Genomic DNA, 19,657 nt, shown 5'->3' on the forward strand with positions numbered 1-19,657 from the left:
TACGCACAGTATGTGAATGGCCTTATCGATAACACCTATGCAGAACTTGTGCCCCAGCAGAAGCTTCAGGGTGAGCCTGGAAGAGTGTGGTACATCCCTCACCATGCGGTACATCACCCAAGGAAAGGAACACTTTGGGTTGTGTTCGATTGTGGAGCCACTTTTCAAGGAGCATCCTTGAATAAGGAGCTGCTTCAGGGCCCTAACCTCACCAGCTCGCTGCTTGGGGTCCTGTTTCGTTTCAGAGAGGAACCTGTAGCATTCATGGGTGATATAAAAGCCATGGTCCACCAGGTAAAAGTTGCAGAAGAAGATCGTGACTTTCTCCGTTTTCTCTGGTGGCCAAACGGAGATGTTACCCAGGACTTGATGGAGCACAGGATGACAGTTCACTTGTTTGGTGCTGTGTCCTCTCCTAGTTGTGCAAGCTATGCACTGAGAAAATGTGCCGATGATCATCAGTTTGAGTTTGCTGCCAATGTATGTCAAGCTGTCAAGAAAAACTTTTATGTGGATGACATTTTGAAGAGCTCTGCCACTGAAGGGGATGCTATACAGATGATCCAAGACCTAACTTTACTGTGTCAGAAGGGAGGTTTTGTCTTGGAGAAGTGGATTAGCAACAACCGCGCCGTCTTGCATGCCATTGCTACAGAGCGTAGGGCTAAGGATTTAAAGGAATTGGATCTTGATCGGGACAAGCTGCCAGTGGAAAGAGCTCTGGGTCTATTGTGGTCTGTAGAAACCGACTCCTTCAAATTTAAGATCGAAGTAAGTCAACGGCCACTTACCAGACGGGGTATGCTGTCAACCATCTGCTCAGTGTATGACCCCCTAGGCTTCCTGGCACCAGTAACACTGCCTGCAAAGGTGATGCAGCAGGAATTATGTCAAAGAAGATGTGCATGGGATGATGCCTTACCATCTGACACCTTAAAGCAATGGAAAATATGGTTGGAAGACCTTGACCAGCTCAATGCTTTGGAGGTACCAAGATGCGTCAAGCCAGTGGACTTTGGTGAGGTTGCCCAAGCCCAGCTGCATCACTTCGCTGACGCCAGTGAAGCTGGATATGGGACTGTTACATACTTGAGGATGTTGAACCAGCAACGTCACATCCATGTCTCCTTTCTTCTCGGCAAGGCTAGGGTGACACCATTGAAGGCCATCACTATTCCACGACTGGAGTTAACAGCAGCAGTTCTTGCTGTATGTGTAGACTAAATTTTAGGTTGGAAGATTCTGTCTTTTGGACAGATAGTACTTCCGTCATAAAGTACATCAAGAATGAGGATAGACGGTTTCACACATTCGTGGCTAATAGAATTTCAACCATCCGAGAGGCATCAGAACCCTGGCAATGGAGGCATGTCTGCTCCAAGGACAATCCGGCTGATGATGCATCGAGGGGGTTGATGGTTGTAGACTTTCTACAGACCAGTAGGTGGTGGGAAGGTCCTACATTTTTGTGGGAGCAGGATGAGAACTGGCCTAATACTGCCCTGGATGCTTCATTGACTCCTGATGACCAAGAGGTGAGAAAAGAGGCCACCACAAATGCGATCAATATGTGTTACTTAGTCAAGCCCACTGATAAGCTTGTTAGCTACTTTTCTGACTGGATTAAGCTCAAGAGGACAGTCGCTGGGTTTCTCCATTTGAAAGTAGTGTTGTTGGAAAAGGCTCGCTGGAGAAAACAGCTGAAGGGGCCTTTGGTAATCCAGTCGAAGGAAAATTGTCGATCCAGTTCAAGGCAGACTGATGGGAAAGGGTTCATTGTGACGCCTAGGAGTAAAACCCTGACTGTAGATGACTTGTCAGAAGCAGAGGCTGCAGTGATTAAATATTGCCAACAGAAACAATTTGAGGAGGAGATTGCTTCATTGTCCTCTAAGAATGCAGCGGTGAGTCGTAAGAGCCCAATATATAGGCTGGACCCTGTCTTGGTTGATGGTCTATTGAGGGTTGGAGGGAGGCTGAGTAGGGGAGCAATGCCTGAGGAAGTTAAACATCCCATTATCCTCTCCAAAGAGCAGCATGTGGCAACACTCATCCTCAAATATGTGCATCAGAGTTTGGGGCATGCTGGACATGCTCACACATTGTCATCAGTAAGGAAGAAATTCTGGATTACTAAGGCGAATGCGGTCTTCCGAAAAATTATTACTGAGTGTGGCTTTTGTAGGCGCTACAATGGATGTCTTCTGGGACAAAAGATGGCTGATCTTCCAGAGATGAGAATTCAGCCAGACCTACCCCTTTTTACCAACACGGGAGTGGACTTTTTTGGTCCTTTGGAAGTGAGGAAAGGAAGAGGAATTGGTAAGCGGTATGGAGTTATACTTACCTGTTTAGCCAGCAGAGCAGTCCATCTTGAAGTTCCGGCGTCTTTGGAGACGGACGCCTGTATCAATGCTCTGCGGCGCTTTATAAGCAGAAGAGGGCAAGTGACTCACCTGGTGTCTGACAATGGTATGAATTTTGTTAGGGCGAACAGAGAATTGAAGGAAGCTCTTGTTGCACTTAACCATCAGCAGATTGAAGGAGTCCTTTCACAAGTTGGAATTCACTGGAGTTTTAACCCACCAGCCAGGTCCCATCATGGCGGTGTGTGGGAGAGGATGATCCGCATGGTAAGAAGAGTACTTAGTTCTGTCCTACGTCAGCAGACATTAGATGATGATGGTTTGCATACAGTGTTCTGTGAAGCAGAAGCCATCTTGAACGACCGACCCCTTACCAAGATGCCAGATGATCCAAATGACTTGGAATCACTTACACCAAACCATCTACTTTTGCTTAAAGGGAAGCCAGCTTTACCACCTGGGTTGTTCAAGCCTCATGACCTTTACATGAGAAGAAGGTGGAGACAGGTGCAATACGTCTCAGACTTGTTTTGGAAGAGATGGGTGAGGGAGTATCTGCCTCTACTTCAAGAGAGGCAAAAGTGGAATGACAAGAAGAGGAGTCTGAAGACTGGAGATATTGTGGTCATCATGGACGGGTCGGCTCCTCGTGGTTCTTGGCCACTCGCCAGAGTTCTTGAAGTTTTTCCTGATAAGCAGGGTCTGGTACGTTCTGTGAAGTTGCAGACAAAATCTAATGTCATGGAGAGACCTGTGACCAAACTTTGTTTAGTGTATGGGGTTTAATTGTGAAAGTATCACAATATTCTTTTCTTATCACAATTAACATTTTCTTGGTTCCTTTTGTTTCATTTGTTTGAATTGTTGTGTCTGCCGGCCATCAACAATTAGGGGCCGGTGTGTTAGAGTCAAATGCCGCTTTGTATTTGGGTTGCAATTTCTTTGTTTAACACTGGGTGGCGCATGTTTGTAACTTGGCCTCAGGTATAAAGGCAGCAGATGCAACGTTGTCTACAGGTGTTTGACCCGGAAGGGCAAAGGGTTTTTGACCGCTTGCGCGCGGCGCTTTGTATTGTTACACTGATGGAAACTGCTATAGACAATGCTGTATTAAAATAAATGGACCACGTCAACATTCGTCTATACGTTTATGGTTTAGCACAGGGCAATCAAGTGAGCATAGTAACATAGTGTGTCAATCACGGCTTCTCCGGGCTCAGACATCTAAGTAGTTCGAAACCAAAACGAACTCCTTAACAAGCCCCTTTTATACTTTGAGCACCTGCCCCTCCAAAGGTCTCTGCACAGTCCTGTTCAGAGGGAGAGTCAGCCACACTAAAAAAGTTAACCGCTTAAGTCATTTGTGGATTAAAGCTTATTGGAGACGCGAACGATTTCAAACAATTCAGTTCGATTTGGTGAACTGGTTCAAGAAGATCCGGTTACATCTAATGATTCGTTCGTGAACCGGATATCACTACACTTCAGTGTTTTGAAATCTCACACAACAGACACTGAAGAGAAGACAATGCTGAATAAAGTCATAGTTTTAGCTATTTTTGAACCAAAATGTGTTTTCGATGCAGTAACATGCAGTTATTAGCCGTGCCCACTATATTTTTTGTTGGTTTTCATGAGACCCCCCTTGAAATGACCAGGATCCCCCATTGCCCCCCCAATCAAAATTGTCTGGAGCCGCCACTGAGTATATATAGCAAAATAAATTCTGGCTCCTGCATTACACTTTACAAAAATTGCAGGTTCATACAATGTCTCTACTCCACTTTTTAATAATGTAATAGTGCACCTTATTCAGATAGGGGGGACAATGCAGTCGTGCTCTTGCAGTGGACAGCTACGGCACCCTTGTCGCTCAAACAGATGTGCAGAAAGCATCTTGTGAGGAGATCACTAGACATGGTGCCCTCTACAAAGAACAAGTTGTGATGTTCAAACCCGGCATCTGTGAAGCACCAATCTTCATAAATCTTCTTCTTCAGGTCACACAACATCTGTAACATTGTGAAAGTAGGAAATGTACACTTCTGGAGCATGGAGTGGATAACCTGAAAGAGCTAAAACAGTCATCAGTTCAGAAGTGAGTTCAGTCCACTCCAGACTACACTCATTCTTTTTTCTCTTTTTGTTGTGCAACAGTTTGAAGATGATCTTGCATGCAAGTTAATGAAAGTTGGTACATTATCAAGCTGGTTAATTTGATTAATAGCACAACCCCTATAATGGCAAAACATTTTAGTAGCTCCAGTGCCCCCTTGAGTACTTTGTTGATACAAATGGTTTAACCACCACTTTAGGAAACAACCTCTGTTGAATGAAGAACATATACCAACAGGGTAACACATTGACTCAATAAACAACTGGATTGTTATTTGATGTGGCAACAGCTTTTAGGGACAAATCTAATGTGCCAGCTTACCATTCTCTATTTTGCTCTTGGGATCAGGTCTGCTGAAGGCCAACAGTTTTCCTGGCACAATCCAGTTAAAATCTCAATTTTCGACATGCTTTTAATGCAAAAGGTGAGAAAATATGCTAAAATGATAACAACTGCTTAATGAAATTAAGTTACATGTGTTGAGTTTTGTGGATGCTTTAAGTAGTTACAATAGGATTATAAAAGACTGGGGAAAAAATCATTGCAAATCATAAGGTATTTTTACTTTAAGTATAACCATAGCACACTTTGAGTACACTACTAGTTCACCTATATGTTTGTAGTTTGTACTGCAATTATACTAAAAGTTAACTTATTGGTTTACTGAAAGTTTACTAATGAAATACTTTGTACACTTTGAAGTATAGTCTCGGTAAACTACTAGTTTAGTAGTTTTATACAGCAAGTATACTCATTGTTTTAAGTATGCTACTATGTCCCTATTTAGGTTTTCATTTGTACATATTTTGTTACATGAATATCTTAACGTCCAAAGAAAGAACAGGGTATCTGCTTGTAAAAAAACATTTTATTCTAGCTTTATGCATTAATATTTTAAACATTTTAATGTGTTTAATAAAAAATTAAGAAATAACATTTTGAACAAAAAGCTGAAAAAACAACTATGAATTGGATCCAGAATCATAATCAAAATGTAGATGGAGTCGATCCACACCCTAAAGCTTGACTGTAATTATTACCTCTTCGTCAGTCAACATTTTATTCCATAACTTTACTTTTTTGATGCGGTTTCATGTCAGATGATCGAGTTACCTGTGACAGTATCTGTTGTTTCTTTTTTTTCTTCATTTGTGTTTTTTTTTTGGAAATTCCTTGCAGAAGATGTGTACTAGCGCCCAAATTGTTGGAGTATAGCTCAAATATACTTAGATTTTTTATAAGTCAGTCAAGTATACTTAAGTGTCATTTTAAGTATATTTATGAGGAGTAAAGCCCATTTCTGAGAAGTACATAAAAGTAAACTAAAAGCATACTTTCCTATTTTTAGTTTAAAAGAAGTATACTAATAGCACACTTGAATAAACTTCTTTTACGTAAGGGAAGCCATCCAAGCCTAGTAATATCTCACTGCCTTTTAAGTGCTTTTCTTTCCTGACAGAAACCCTTCCAGAAATTCTCCACCCAAACAAACTACCTCCTTTGTATTGAGCTTCCTGTTCTTCGGTTATCACATTGTGTGGCATGTCCTTTATGTAATCCATTTGATAGTGCATGTGCCAATTCTTTCTCCCGTGTCAGACTGAAATAACAGATAACTGGACTAAAAGTTTATGACCTGGGTATAAAGTGAATTATTCATCTACACTGTCCAGCTTTGATCCAAAAATGGTTCAAGAATGTCACAATCTTTAACCTTCCTAGATATTAATAGTTAAAATGAATGGTGCTTTTAAAAAAAAGTGCTTCTTGAACGCACGTACCTTGCAGATTCATTGTAAACAGTTTAATATGGTTAAATCATTATGTGCAGTTCACAAAAGCAACATCTCTATATAAAAAAATAATAATAATTAAAGCATGTTCAATAATATTTATTTATTTATATATTTATATATATTATAAGTTTGTGTCAGACAGGGCAGGTATGACACATTGGTTGCAGAGATCAGGGCCCGGTGCACCTCCTCTGGAGTTCTTTTCAAGTAGATTACCTGCATACTAAAGCAAGATGTCATGATTAGAAATTTCTCTGAGACTCTAAATCAAAATGTTAACTGAGACCTATTCGTTTTTTTCTATTCATAATCAGTTTGTTCTTGTTATCTGGTCCCAAGCGAAAAAAAAAAAGCACTTCATTGTATTTCAAGTATATTTATATTTCCGATAGTATGTTGAAAATGTACTTAGACAAATTGTACCTTTTGTAAATATATAAAAAGTATACTGGCATTACGCTTTCACGCTAACACTTTTAACACACTTTAAAATAATTTAACTATATTACACTTTATAGAAATATATTATCCTAAAATATACTTTAAGTGAAAGTTATGTGTACTTTCTAAACATAAATTTTGATATATTTTAAATTGTATGCTCAAAATTGTCATTGTAACATAGAATGAAAGCACATTTTAAAATAACACATTTTAAAATAAAAACTGTAATATTAAGTTTGAGTGTATTTTAAGTTAGATTTTAGTCTATTTATGGAGTGAAGTTATTCACGCTAGTACTTCAGGACATTCTTTTAGAAAGTGTTCAATAGTATTACTATGAAAATGCACTTAACCCCATTTATGAAATTTTTTTATGTGTGTAAGTACACACAGTGTTCGAACTATACCATGTCCTTTGGGGGAGCCCACTTCTTTTTTTTGGGGGGGGGGGGGGGGGTCGTGCACATGCGCATGCCTCAAATAAGGACTTACAACAGCTACAAGTGTATGCACTATTATACATTATCGACACGAGTGCCTCAAAAAAGGACATATAATGACTTGCAAAGATACATAACAGCTACAATATGCACTATTATACTTTATCGACACAAATTGATAGGTCAGGAAGACAGCCTTGAATGATGTTGCGGTCTCCTCCGTTAATTTAGAATTCACCTCAGTTACTTTATTTGCCAGAATCGCCTTTTGCTTAGTCAATGCCACTTCAATGGCCATCTTGTGTGCAATGCTGTCCCTGTATTTATATATAATTTTCTGAGCTGGTTCTGAGCATTAATCATTAATCCACTCCTCAGACAAGTGCGTGCCAGGTACCTTTTCAGACAGAAGAAGGTTTTTTGCGTCCTTACAAGTTGCAACGAGTGGAAAAAAATGTGGCCCCTTTAAGAGCTGCGCGCTCCCTGTAAAACGGTATGTACTCTGTATGATAATATATACACGCGCGACTCGAATCCCCCATGTATGCGGGTAATCTCTGTTTGGAAATCATTTTGTTTTAATCTTGTTTGTTTTGTTTTGGTTACGCTGTGGACGGTGGAACATGGGACAGACAATTGCTCGAGTTCGATTGGAGAAATAAAACGAGTCGTTGTTAAATGTCAATCGCCTCCGTGAGTTTTGTCTGGCCTAATTACTTTGTGAGCTATCCATATTTGTCCCCCTCCTGACACAACGCGTTACAAAGTGATGCACCCCAAGCTTCATCCTTAACACACAGCCATGTATATTGGCTCTTCCAGTCTCTCCACTGCTGGCTGTTCCAGTTTAACGCGAGAGAGGACTCGAAGCAAGAGGGGTTAGGATCCCAGAGATTACTTTTCTTCAGCTTCATGCGTTTTCACAGTGGGCTTGGCTTGAGGTTTACCAGTGCTTGCAGCAGGTGAATCAGTCGTGCGTTATCACTACACAATTTCTTAATAATACCAAAATTAATTGAACTACCTTGTTATCTTTTTGCCCTAGCTATGATGCTATAACTGCATAATGGAAGGACTTTGCGCACGATAAATGGCCTCCAACGTTTATTTTTTTCTACGAACCTATGACATACTAACATGTGGAATTTGCAGCGCAGCGCCCCCACACCTTGATGCTGTGACGTCTTTAATCTTTATTGAAGTTAATTAGGTTTTAATCGCCGTCATGCATGAATGAATAATATTTTTGCCATCATAATCACATTACAAAACTGAAATTGCACTTAAAAATATTCACGTTGTCAGTATTTTTTGAGACCCCCCAAAATTTCAGATTTCTCGTTTTCAGGGGAGCCCATGTCTTATTAAGGGGAGCCGAGCTCCCCCTAGCTCCCCCGTAGTTCGCACTATGAGTACACAGATAGCAATTATTGCAGCTGTTCTGTAATGTTTAATCAGTTTTGCAAAGAAATATGATACATCTTACACACAAAATGACATTAAACAAAACATTAAATGCACACTTCAAAAGTACAGGTGCACAAAAAATGTGTTGCTGGAAAGCAAGTGGTTTAAAGTTGGTGCAGTGCTACATTATGATTTAACAGATAGCATCACCCATATTGCAACAGACAAGTTAATACTGCCAGAATTATAAGCAAAAAAATTAAGTTCACTCACAGTGTGTTAACATTGTCACACGTGTTTTAAAAAGAACATTTCATTGGTTTAATGGAGAAAAAGCAGACCAATTGGAGAGTGTGCAGATCAAAAAGTCACTGGCAGTATTCTAGGGCTGTACTAGAATAATCAAATATTCGTTCGGTGGGGTGGCATTCGATTTTCAGTTTTGAGATTCGAATATTCTTTTTTTTTTTTTAACACGTGACTTCCGTCGCGGACTCATTCTCACTCATGCTTGAACCACCTGTTGGCGAACGTAGTGATTTATTTCATCTCATACTGAATAGGTACCAAACGCCCAAGACCTCAGCTGTTTGGGAGCACTTTAAACATGCTCAACAAAACCCAAAACTTCACAGCAGATCCTGCAATTCCGAAAACCGTTAACAGAGAAAAGAAAGAGACAGATAACAGATGCCATAGTGGAGTTTGTCGCTATGGATATGAGGCCCGTTAATGTAGGTGAAGGCGAAGGCTTCAGAAAATTAATGAAGATAATGGAGCCAGTCTACACTGTCCCAAACCGTTCCAGTATTTCAAACAACCTGTCTCTTAAATATAGCGATCTGCGAGGCCAAATTTATGCTCTCGTTGAAAAAGCTACGGCCTTAAGTTTCACATCGGACATCTGGACTTCCGTGAGTATGGAGGCGTATATGGCTGTCACCTGTCACTTTATAACTCAGGAGTGGGAACTCTCTGCCTTTGTTTTGGAAACCAAAGCATTTGAGTCAAGCCATACAGGAGTCAACATTGCACAACAACTTGGAGACGCGGCAGATGCATTCGCAATTCCAAATTACAAGCGAATAGCAATATGAAGCTGTGCACCGAGACGCTGAATAAAGAACCGGAGAAATGGGGAACCGTTCAAGGGGTCTGCTTCTCAGGACACACGCTGCAACTATGCATAAATGAAGCTCTGAAACTGGACCGAATCCGTCGCACAGTTTCAGCTGCCAGGAATCTCGTAGGGCACTTTAAAAAAAGTGCCAAGGCTACAGCTGCTTTGAAAGAGAAACAAACGCAGCAGAACGTTGTACAACACAAACTCATTCAAGATGTTGCTCCTCGTTGGAACTCTACGTTTGAAATGCTTAACTGACTGGTGGAGCAGCGATTGCCAGTGACAGCTTTTTTGTCAGATCCCAGCATCACTAAGAAAGGAAATCGCACCCTTGACTTGACAGGAGACCAGTGGAAACTGGCACAAGAGACATCAGAATTACTTGGGCCCCTGCTCACACTCACAGAACTACTATCACAGGAGGCAAACTTGTCGTTGTCGGCAACAGTGCCAATGCTCTTTAACCTGAAGAAACGCCACCTGTCACCAGAAGAGGATGACAGCCCTGCCATCAGAGAAATGAAGAATACCCTTGTCAAGGAGATCGACAGCAGATGGGAACTGTTAAATTTGGAACCCACCAGCATCTATCTCCTTTCTTCAGCACTAGAAGTGAGACTTAAGCACCTTAAATTCCTTGAGGATGAGAAGAAGGACCTGGTATACATTGAGGTTAGACTTATATTTTTATTACTACTATATAATAGTAAATAATTAAAATGTATTGTGATTATGCCACTAAGATTATTGTGTGCGCTACGCATAGATTTGACTAAGCAAATGCTATTTGTTTAGGTTGTCAGACTAGTTGAACATCTGCATCAGCAACAGATTGTTCGCAAGGGAGAAGAGCTGTCAGCAAGCCACGGAGAAGAGGAGACGGATGCGCCACCACCACCCGCCAAAAAAAAACAGGAGGAGATTACAATGCTGATGCAGGCTGATGACGAAGAGGAAGAGGAACGCGGAGACAGCGCAAAGACAGAGATGGAGCAGTATTTGAGAGATGCTACTAAATTACAGTCGGGCCCACTGACATGGTGGAAGCAAAACAGTGACCGCTACCCTAAACTGGCATTTGCAGCCAAACACCTTCTTTGCGTTCCGGCCACTTCAACTGAGCGCATTTTCTCAAAAGCTGGCTACATCGTCAACAAGACCCGAAGTTCCCTTTTACCAGAAAATGTGAACAAACTCATCTTCCTCGCACACAGCATGAAACGAGTTTAGGTAGTTTCACAATAGTTTCCAACCACTGGGTTGCGATTTATATAGGCTAAGTGTTTGAAAGAGCCTAAATATTTTTGTTATTGAAATGTGAGCTGTCTAGCTAGGATAACATTACCTTGTTCTATTTAACCTATTACAGTTTGTTCTATATAAGGGAGTGAATTAAATTTATTACAATTAGTTTAAATTTAAATAGCCAACCCGTTACGGTGTCAGTAATTATTACATTTACGAATAATAAATGAATGTAGTTCAATGAACTGCAGGCTAATAATAATAAATAAAAAAACACCGCAACATGCTTTCAATAAAAGCATCGCGCATTTTAAAGATTTAAATTAACAAAAAGTCAGAATAAGACAAAATAAATCCCTTATATAGAATAAAACTAATTGTAATAGATATTACATTTTGTGTCATTTTAAAAATAATTCATTTATTCTTATTCAACTGTATATAAGCATGCTACAGTGTTCTTTATTTATTATAGTTCGTTGAAATCACTGTGTGTTACTAATTTAATTTCTGTTTTGGGATTCATTTGTTTTAAAGAAATGTTCGTTATTAATACCTTATTAAAGTTCTTGCTCTCAACAGACTTTGTGTTTTGTATCACTTGTGCACTGTCCGTTTTCGGAGCATAAACCTGCCCGTGTAATGCGTACCGGAAACTGTTCTATTTAAAAGATTATTAAATGTTTATTAATATTTAAAGAATGTGTGCCACCTCATCATATTGCACCAAATGCAACACTGCACTCCACTGGGTCTGCTGAAACACATTTATGATGCCGAAGAGTGAAACGTGAAGTCGTGAAAGATGATACAAATGCAAACCGACACTATTATTATATATTTAGACCCACCCACCGAAGCTTCGAATATTCGATATTGATTGCCACCTAAGCTTCGAAGCTCAAAAAATGGCATTCGAAACAGCCCTACAGTATTCATGCGTATAGGACTGATATAGAGGTCGGTTTGGCATTGATGTCTGTAAAGTACTAGCTCCCCAAGAATTTTAATCTCTTTCAACATTGTTGGTAATTGGAATGAGCCAAAATTTTAATTAGGCACATTATTAGCACAGTAAAAATATATGAAAAGTATACAGCTTATATATTTATAAAACACTAACAATTAATTTTAAATAAGAGAAAGTATACTATAATGGTACTTATTAAGCATATATTATACAGCCATATGCTTAAAGTATACAAAATATACTTTAAGTTGTTCCACTTTAGCACATAAAAGTACACTAAATACACTTCAAGTTGAGCTTTTCTACTATTTAATTACAATTAAAATATATTTAGTACAAAATAGGTTTCAGTAAGCTTCAAGTTAATTAATCATGAACACACTTGAAGTATAATGATGATTTCTACCCAAAAGTATGCTAAATTTTAGTACACTTAGCACATTTATTTTTCAGCTGGGGTGTCTCTCAAACCCTAGAACATGAGGGTTAAAATCAACACAATTGTCATCTAAGGTCATAAAAACAAAGCTGGACTCACCGCACAGGCACAGATGAGGAAGGCTGCATTGGCTCTCTTTCCTTGGTCATAACTGGTGTAATGGATGGTGGGCTTTCTGGACAGAGTGAAAGACTGCAGACATACACAACACACATTCATTTTCAGAGCTGGTTGAAGAGATAATTCATGAAAAAAAAAAAAAAGTCTGTTCCAGACCTATATCAATTTATTGATTCTATGAAACACAAAAGGAGAATTAAGGTAGAATGTCAATGATGCTTTTCATACAATAATGTGCCAAGTTTGAACATACACATATTTCACACAGGACCATTTTGGAAAGTTACTTTAGTTTATTGAACACAGTTTATCTTTGGCGGTATGATTCCTTATGGGGGTTATTGCTCCCAAATTAATTTACCATACAAGATCTTAAACATTACCCCCCCCCCCAAACATAATAAAGGTATTACTGCCTGAGGAAGAACACCCCCAAAACCATCATTGTTCCATTCACGCAAGAGAGAAAAGACAATGTTAGTGAGATACTTGATACTTAATGCAGCCTACTAGCTAGCAGAGGGGTATTCTGCCCTCAGACGGAGGAAGAGAATAGCAGGCCCCTCTTTAATTTAAGTAGCAAGGGGTGTTCATCCTCTGCTGGGGATGAACAATGGACCCCTGCAGTCAAAGCAGCAAAGGGTGTTCTCTCCAACGGGAGAAAACAGCAGGTCCTTTTTCTTTTTGAGGGGTGTTTGTCCCTTGCTGAGGGATAGAACAGCAGGCCCCTGGAGTTATAGCAGCAAGGGTGTTCTCTCCATCAGGCAAAAACAGCATTCGGGGGCGGAGTTGAAAAGAGACATGTCAAGCCGAACACTTTCTGCTCCCTTTAAGAGGAACTCACGCAGTGCTTGCGTACTTTATCATAGATTATGTAAATAATATGCAGTATTTGTCGAATACACAGACGTTTCAGAAACATTTTCATGAGCAACAGAAACACTTTTTATATACTGCTTAATACAGCACCATATTTTCAAGATTAAAGTTCAACATAATCATATACTATTTAAATACTAATACAGTGGGGAATATACACTTTTATCCGTGTTATATGATAAACTTGACTCAATACAACAGTGCGACTACATTGAAAGAGCTTTTACCATTCTAAAACACAGATTTGAGGCCATTATTGGAACTGCAAATGTTGACACAACAGCGGTGTCTTCATCAGCTCTCCTGCAGTCACTCTGGAAAAACTGTGGCGGCTGAGTCAGCCGGCTGCTCTCGAAACATTCTCGCGGTACTTTGATGCCACACATGACAGTCATGTGGCATCGTCTCAAGTCAGACAAAAAAATTTAACAAGCATGCACTGCTTCAAGTCCATTTGAGATCGGTTTGCGCAGTGCTGCGTGAAGTCGTACGCACATAATGCCTGATACTATGGCCTAAGGTATTGGATGCAGCCAGTAACTTCTCACTAGTGATTCCAGACTCCTCGTCACTCCCTGTTGTTCAGAGAATAGTACACCAGTGGTCTTATTCCTTCAAAAGTAAAATTCAAGCACTTCCAAGGACATTTCAAATTTCTAGCACTTTACAAATGTGGTAAATTACCTGTTTAAATACATACCCTTACCTTAGTTAAAGCACATCCACAGATACAACACAGACACACCTTACTTTGTAAATCTTTTAGATTTTTGAAGGCACATTGGCAATTTGCATTGTTCTAAACAAATCAGCAAATTGCCAGCAGGTGGCGCATTTAGACATGTACAAACAGTTTGTATGAACGTTCTTACATTTGGATGTCCTTAGATTTTAGTCACAATGATGATTAATGTTGATTATATTTTTGGTGAGGGAAGGAAACGTCATATTCATACACCCTACAATAGGTCATTTTAGTAGCATAAACAAGATGGTTAATCCATTTGGGATTTAAATGTACAAGACCGAACAAAAACATTCCTGATTAATGACTGGTTGTTCCGCTGCATCTCGCGGACTACACCACAAATGAATTCTTGTTTACATCGTTTACACTGTTTATGATGACTATAGTGATGATCTTGATGATTCAATGATGCATGATCTGAACACAACTGTAGTGTTCAATGCTGTGTGTGATTAATTATAATGGCAATAATACCAACCCTAATGCATTACATTTAAAGCATTTTCAGGGATTTCAAACACCCGTACAATGGCGAACGCAACAAGTATAAAGCCTTAACCACTTGGGAAGGTGTGTGCGCAGTCATCGGAGGCTCGCAGTGGAGCCAGGCAAAAGCATAAATCCAGCTTATGCAACGGCAGGTCTAGCACGATATTGGTACTTGACACTAGATAAGCCTCAAGCAAACAAGCAGTCCCAATACCCTGATAGCTTTAAGCAAAGACCTTCTTAGAGGGGGGGGGGGGGTGAAATGCTCGTTTTCACTCAATATCCTGTTAATCTTGAGTACCTATAGAGTAGTACTGCATCCTTCATAACTCCAAAAAGTCTTTAGTTTTATTATATTCATAAGAGAAAGATAGTCTGTACCGATTTTTCCCGGAAAAACACGACCGGCTGGAGGCGTGACGTGTGGGCGGAGCTAAAGAATCACGAGCGCGAGTGGGCTTTTGCGTTGAGAGCGCTTGGAAGCTGTGACATTACCGTGAGGAAAAAAACATCCAAAACAAACCATGGCTAACAGTCAGATTCAGCGTATATTTATGATCCAGAATCAGATCCAGAGGCTGAAATTTAACAAGAGCAGCATCAGCAACGAAGTCTCTATGTGGTATGTACTGAAACTGTATATATTTGCTTAGCGGTATTGGAAAATGACTAAGTTCCAGTTTATGTCGTCTTTTTTTTTTTTTTTTTTAAGCTGTAACGTTACATGTGGAAAGTGCAGTTTTATGACAACATCGCATGTTGTTTACTTGATGTGCTTACGCGCCGATAGCTAAGTTAACAACAGAGATATTTGAAGCAGTTTTACTCACCACATGCGGTTCCAACACACGATCGTGACCCTTTTTCGTTGGGACTGCATTATCCTTAAAAAAAACGATGTGCAAATCCGGCGTCAAACTGGGCCTTGTTTGTAAAACAAGCATCTTCGAAATGCAGCGAACAGACAAAAACACTTGCACAACTCCGTTGATGCTCTGTAAAAATAAACTCCATCCACTGGTCCCTTAATGCTGTTTTTTTTTTTTTTTTGGTAATCTGTGCAGGTTTGTCTTGCCCTGGCAACCAAAAACACACTCCTTTTGTGACATTTTGCGACGCTCTCGCTCTGATCAGTGAAGTCTGTTGTGCTCTCAGTGCTCTGCTCTACGGGAGCGTGCTCTCTTTCGCGAGAAGTGCCCTTAGGACCCATGTAAGGAAATTCCGCTCCATCTAACGTCAACACAGAGCCATACTCGAAAAAAACTTTCCGAAACTTGTGACAAACCGGAAGGAGTATTTTTGGAACAAAAATACTCCTTCAAACGTACAACTTAATTTTTGAAACTTTGTCCATGTTTAGCATGGGAATCCAACTATTTAACAGTGTAAAAAACTTAGTATGCATGAAATAGCATTTTACCCCCCCTTTAAGTGCATAGTGTCGGGCAGCATCCCCTTACAGAAGAATAGAAGTAGCGAAGGGTGATCTTTTATAACAGCTAAAAAGAGCAGCATGTCCCTTTAGCAGTACAGCATATGGTCAATACTCAAATTTAGGCAACAGCATTAGCCCTTGTCCAGATTACGTTTAGCATTGATATGAGCACATTTATGATCTGTACATTTAAGTATCAAGCACTTTATTGATACACCAGTTAGCTTGAGCAACAACATATCACTGATTTAAACAGTGTGTTGGAAATAGTCAGATAAGTTCAATGAAAGCATCCCCAATAGATAAGCCTGAAGCAGCAGCCCATTCATATCGACAGCCTTGACCACAGATTAATGAGGCTCTTGGGTATATTTAACTGGTAGTTTAACGGTGTGGTAACATGATAGATAGCATGCCTAGCAAACATAACTGAACAATTAGCTTTGGATAATGAGCAATGTCTGAAACATATTTGTCAACATAGCACTAGGGCATAGTACTGAAACTGCTTTAATTAGGGTCGTAATGATCGTCTTACCACGGCGGATTCAGGTGCATGCAGTATTTTGGTCTTGTCAGACCTCAGTGCTGCTTTTGACACTATATGTCACTCTCTTCTGCTTGACAGGCTGGAAAATTGCTTTGCGTGGTTGTTTAGCAGAGATCAGTATCTGGATGCATAAAAACGTCCTGAAGCTGAAAGGCTCCAAAACTGAACTGATGCAGATTGGCACAGTGGCAGATACTCATAAGGCCAAGCAGATCAGTTTGATTGTTGATTCCTGTACGGTAATCCCCACTTCACAGGTGTGAAATCTTGGTGTCATTTTTGATCCACAATTATCATTTGAAGCACACATAAAACACATCTCTAAAACTGCATTTTTCCACCTGAGAAACATAGCTCGACTTCTGTCTTTTGCAGACACAAAAAGGCTTATACATGCCTTCATTCTAGGTTAGATTATTGTAATGCCTTGTTCTCTGGCCTTCCAGCTAAATCGTTGAGCAAGCTTCAGTATATACAAAATTCTGCCGCTCGTGTGCTCACTTGTACTTCTCCTCGTGAACACATTACTGAATTGTGTTCTTTACTGAATTGTGTTCTTTCACAATTACACTGGCTTCTCGTAAATGCGATAATTGATTTTAAAATTCTTATTTTAACATACAAGGCACTTCATGGGACTGCACCTGAGTATCTTTGTGATCTCATCAGTCCTTATATTCCATCACGCTCTCTTGGCTCTACTAACTCTCTTTCACTTCACCAGCCATCCTGTAAGCTAAAGACCATGGGGGAAAGAGTCTTTTCATATAAAGCCCCTAAGCTTTGGAATGTACTTCCTCTGCAGGTCAGAAATGCACCAATGTTGGGTGACTTTAAAAAGTTGATTAAGTCACATTTATTCAAGAATGTCTTTCTCTAATGAATTGTTGTATTGCTTTTGGTGTTTTGTTTTATTTTATTTATTACTTTATTACTGTAGCACTTTGGGTTTAAGAAAAGCGCATTACAAATAAAATTTATTATAATTATTACTAGGCAGAAGCAGAAGAAAGAAACTTTGCTTAGCTTCGTGAAGACGTCTGTAGATGAACTAAAGGTGAAATGGCCAGTTGTTTGTGGATGCTTTTGTTCTTCTTGAATATCTAGCTTCTTCCAGTGGGGAAGCAGATCTCGTGTAAAGTTGTTGGGTCAGTCGTATTAGTACAACTTTGGCGGTTAATCGTGGACAAAGTTTCTATATCAAGTGCTCGCTCATATCACTTTCAGTCCATCGCTTGACAAACAGTCCATGACTTGAAATCTGGTGAGATGCTCTGTGGGAATCCTGCCACCTGACCGCATCAGCTGGTCGCAGCCTATGCCTCAGTGGCCTGACTGTACTAATGCTGTGCTCGATTTAAATTGAAAATTAGAATCAGTTTGGTGAGTAATGACCTAATTCTGTTCCTCACAGAAAATACTGTGCATGATGCATATGGAATGCTGTTGTAGTATTTTCATGGTGCCTTTTGGAGTTTGACAGCCACCTTACAATTGACTGTATTTAAATGTGTAGGACGTTCGTCCTGTGAGTGCTGCAGAAAAGACTACAGACAAAACCCAGAAAAACCCAAAGATTCGGTCTTCAGTGTTCTGGCTGGGGGAAGAATTTTTTATTTAATTAATTATTCCCCCAGCCAGAACACTGAAGATGGGTCATGAATTGGTCTTCCAGAATGACAATGACCGGAAACACATCACCAATGCAACAAATGAGTGACTCAAGAAGAAGCACATTAAGGTCATGGAGAGGCCTAGCCAGTCTCTATACCTCGATACTCAAGAAGGTTATTGTCCAAGATTTTACAATACAAGGCCCCGTTCATTTGCCCCTCAATGTGGTCAAGTCAAGTCAAGTCAAGTCACCATTATTTATATAGTGCTTTAAACAAAATACATTGCGTCAAAGCAACTTAACAACATTCATTAGCAAAACAGTCTGTCAATAATGCAAAATGACAGATAAAGGCAGTTCATCATTGAATTCAGTGATGTCATCTCTGTTCAGTTTAAATAGTGTCTGTGCATTCTTTTTCAATCAAGTCAACGATATCGCTGTAGATGAAGTGACCCCAACTAAGCAAGCACCTTTCTAGGTGCTGATCCACCATCTGGTCTGGACATGTACTGGATCTGGGTGATTGCAGTGACCCTCTGATCTGGATACAGACTGGATCTGTTGGCTACGGTGACCTTGGAATAAGAGAAACAGACTAATATTCACATAGATTTCATTCGTCTAATGATGTAGCAAGTACATCTGGTCGTATGGGAAGTGTTCCCGTTTCCGGTTTACCTAATTAATGCAGCCTAAAAATCCTTTAACAGATTTGGATATTAAAAGCGTATGTTATGTGTAAGCCAGGTTAAAGAGATGGGTCTTTAATATAGATTTAAACTGCAAGAGTGTGTCTGCCTCCCGAACAATGTTAGGTAGGTTATTCCAGAGTTTAAGCGCCAAATAGGAAAAGGCTCTGCCACCCGCAGTTGATTTTGATATTCTAGGTATTATCAAATTGCCTGAGCTTTGAGAACGTAGCGGACGTAGAGGATTATAATGTAAAAGGAGCTCTTTCAAATACTGAGGTGCTAAACCATTCAGGACTTTATAAGTAATAAACAATATTTTAAAATCTATACGATGTTTGATAGGGTGCCAGTGCAGTGTTGACAGGACCGGGCTAATATGGTCATACTTCCTGCTGCATTTTGGACTAACTGTAGTTTGTTTACTCAGCGTGCAGAACAACCACCCAATAAAGCATTACAATAATTAAAATAATTAAACAACATTTAAGGGGAAACTGTGTACCAAGGACAGGCAGTTTTTGAGAGTAATCAGGCATCTACGATGAGATGTGCATGAGATGTGCATGTGTTATGAGGTGATGTGCACTGAGCAACATGATTGGCTCAAAGGTCCTAGTCTGTCCTTCAATGTATCGTTTTGCATACTATAAAAAGTGGTCTGTGAGTCTGTGTGTTATCTCTTTGCACACAGACTAAAGCTGTGTGTAAACCAGATCATTCTCTGCAGAGAATTAACGCAATACAAAGACAAAACTCTGTTTGGTTTTTCATTCTCAGTCT

The 19,657-nt window shown here is 39.9% G+C and overlaps 1 pseudogene; it reads right to left on the minus strand.

Moving 5' to 3' along the window:
• The window catches only part of LOC113041206 (dual specificity protein phosphatase CDC14AB-like), a 46,855-nt pseudogene that overhangs the window by 25,148 nt on the left and 2,050 nt on the right, over window positions 1-19,657 (minus strand).

Source organism: Carassius auratus, chromosome 2 (assembly GCF_003368295.1).
Source record: "Carassius auratus strain Wakin chromosome 2, ASM336829v1, whole genome shotgun sequence".
NCBI lineage: Eukaryota > Metazoa > Chordata > Actinopteri > Cypriniformes > Cyprinidae > Carassius > Carassius auratus.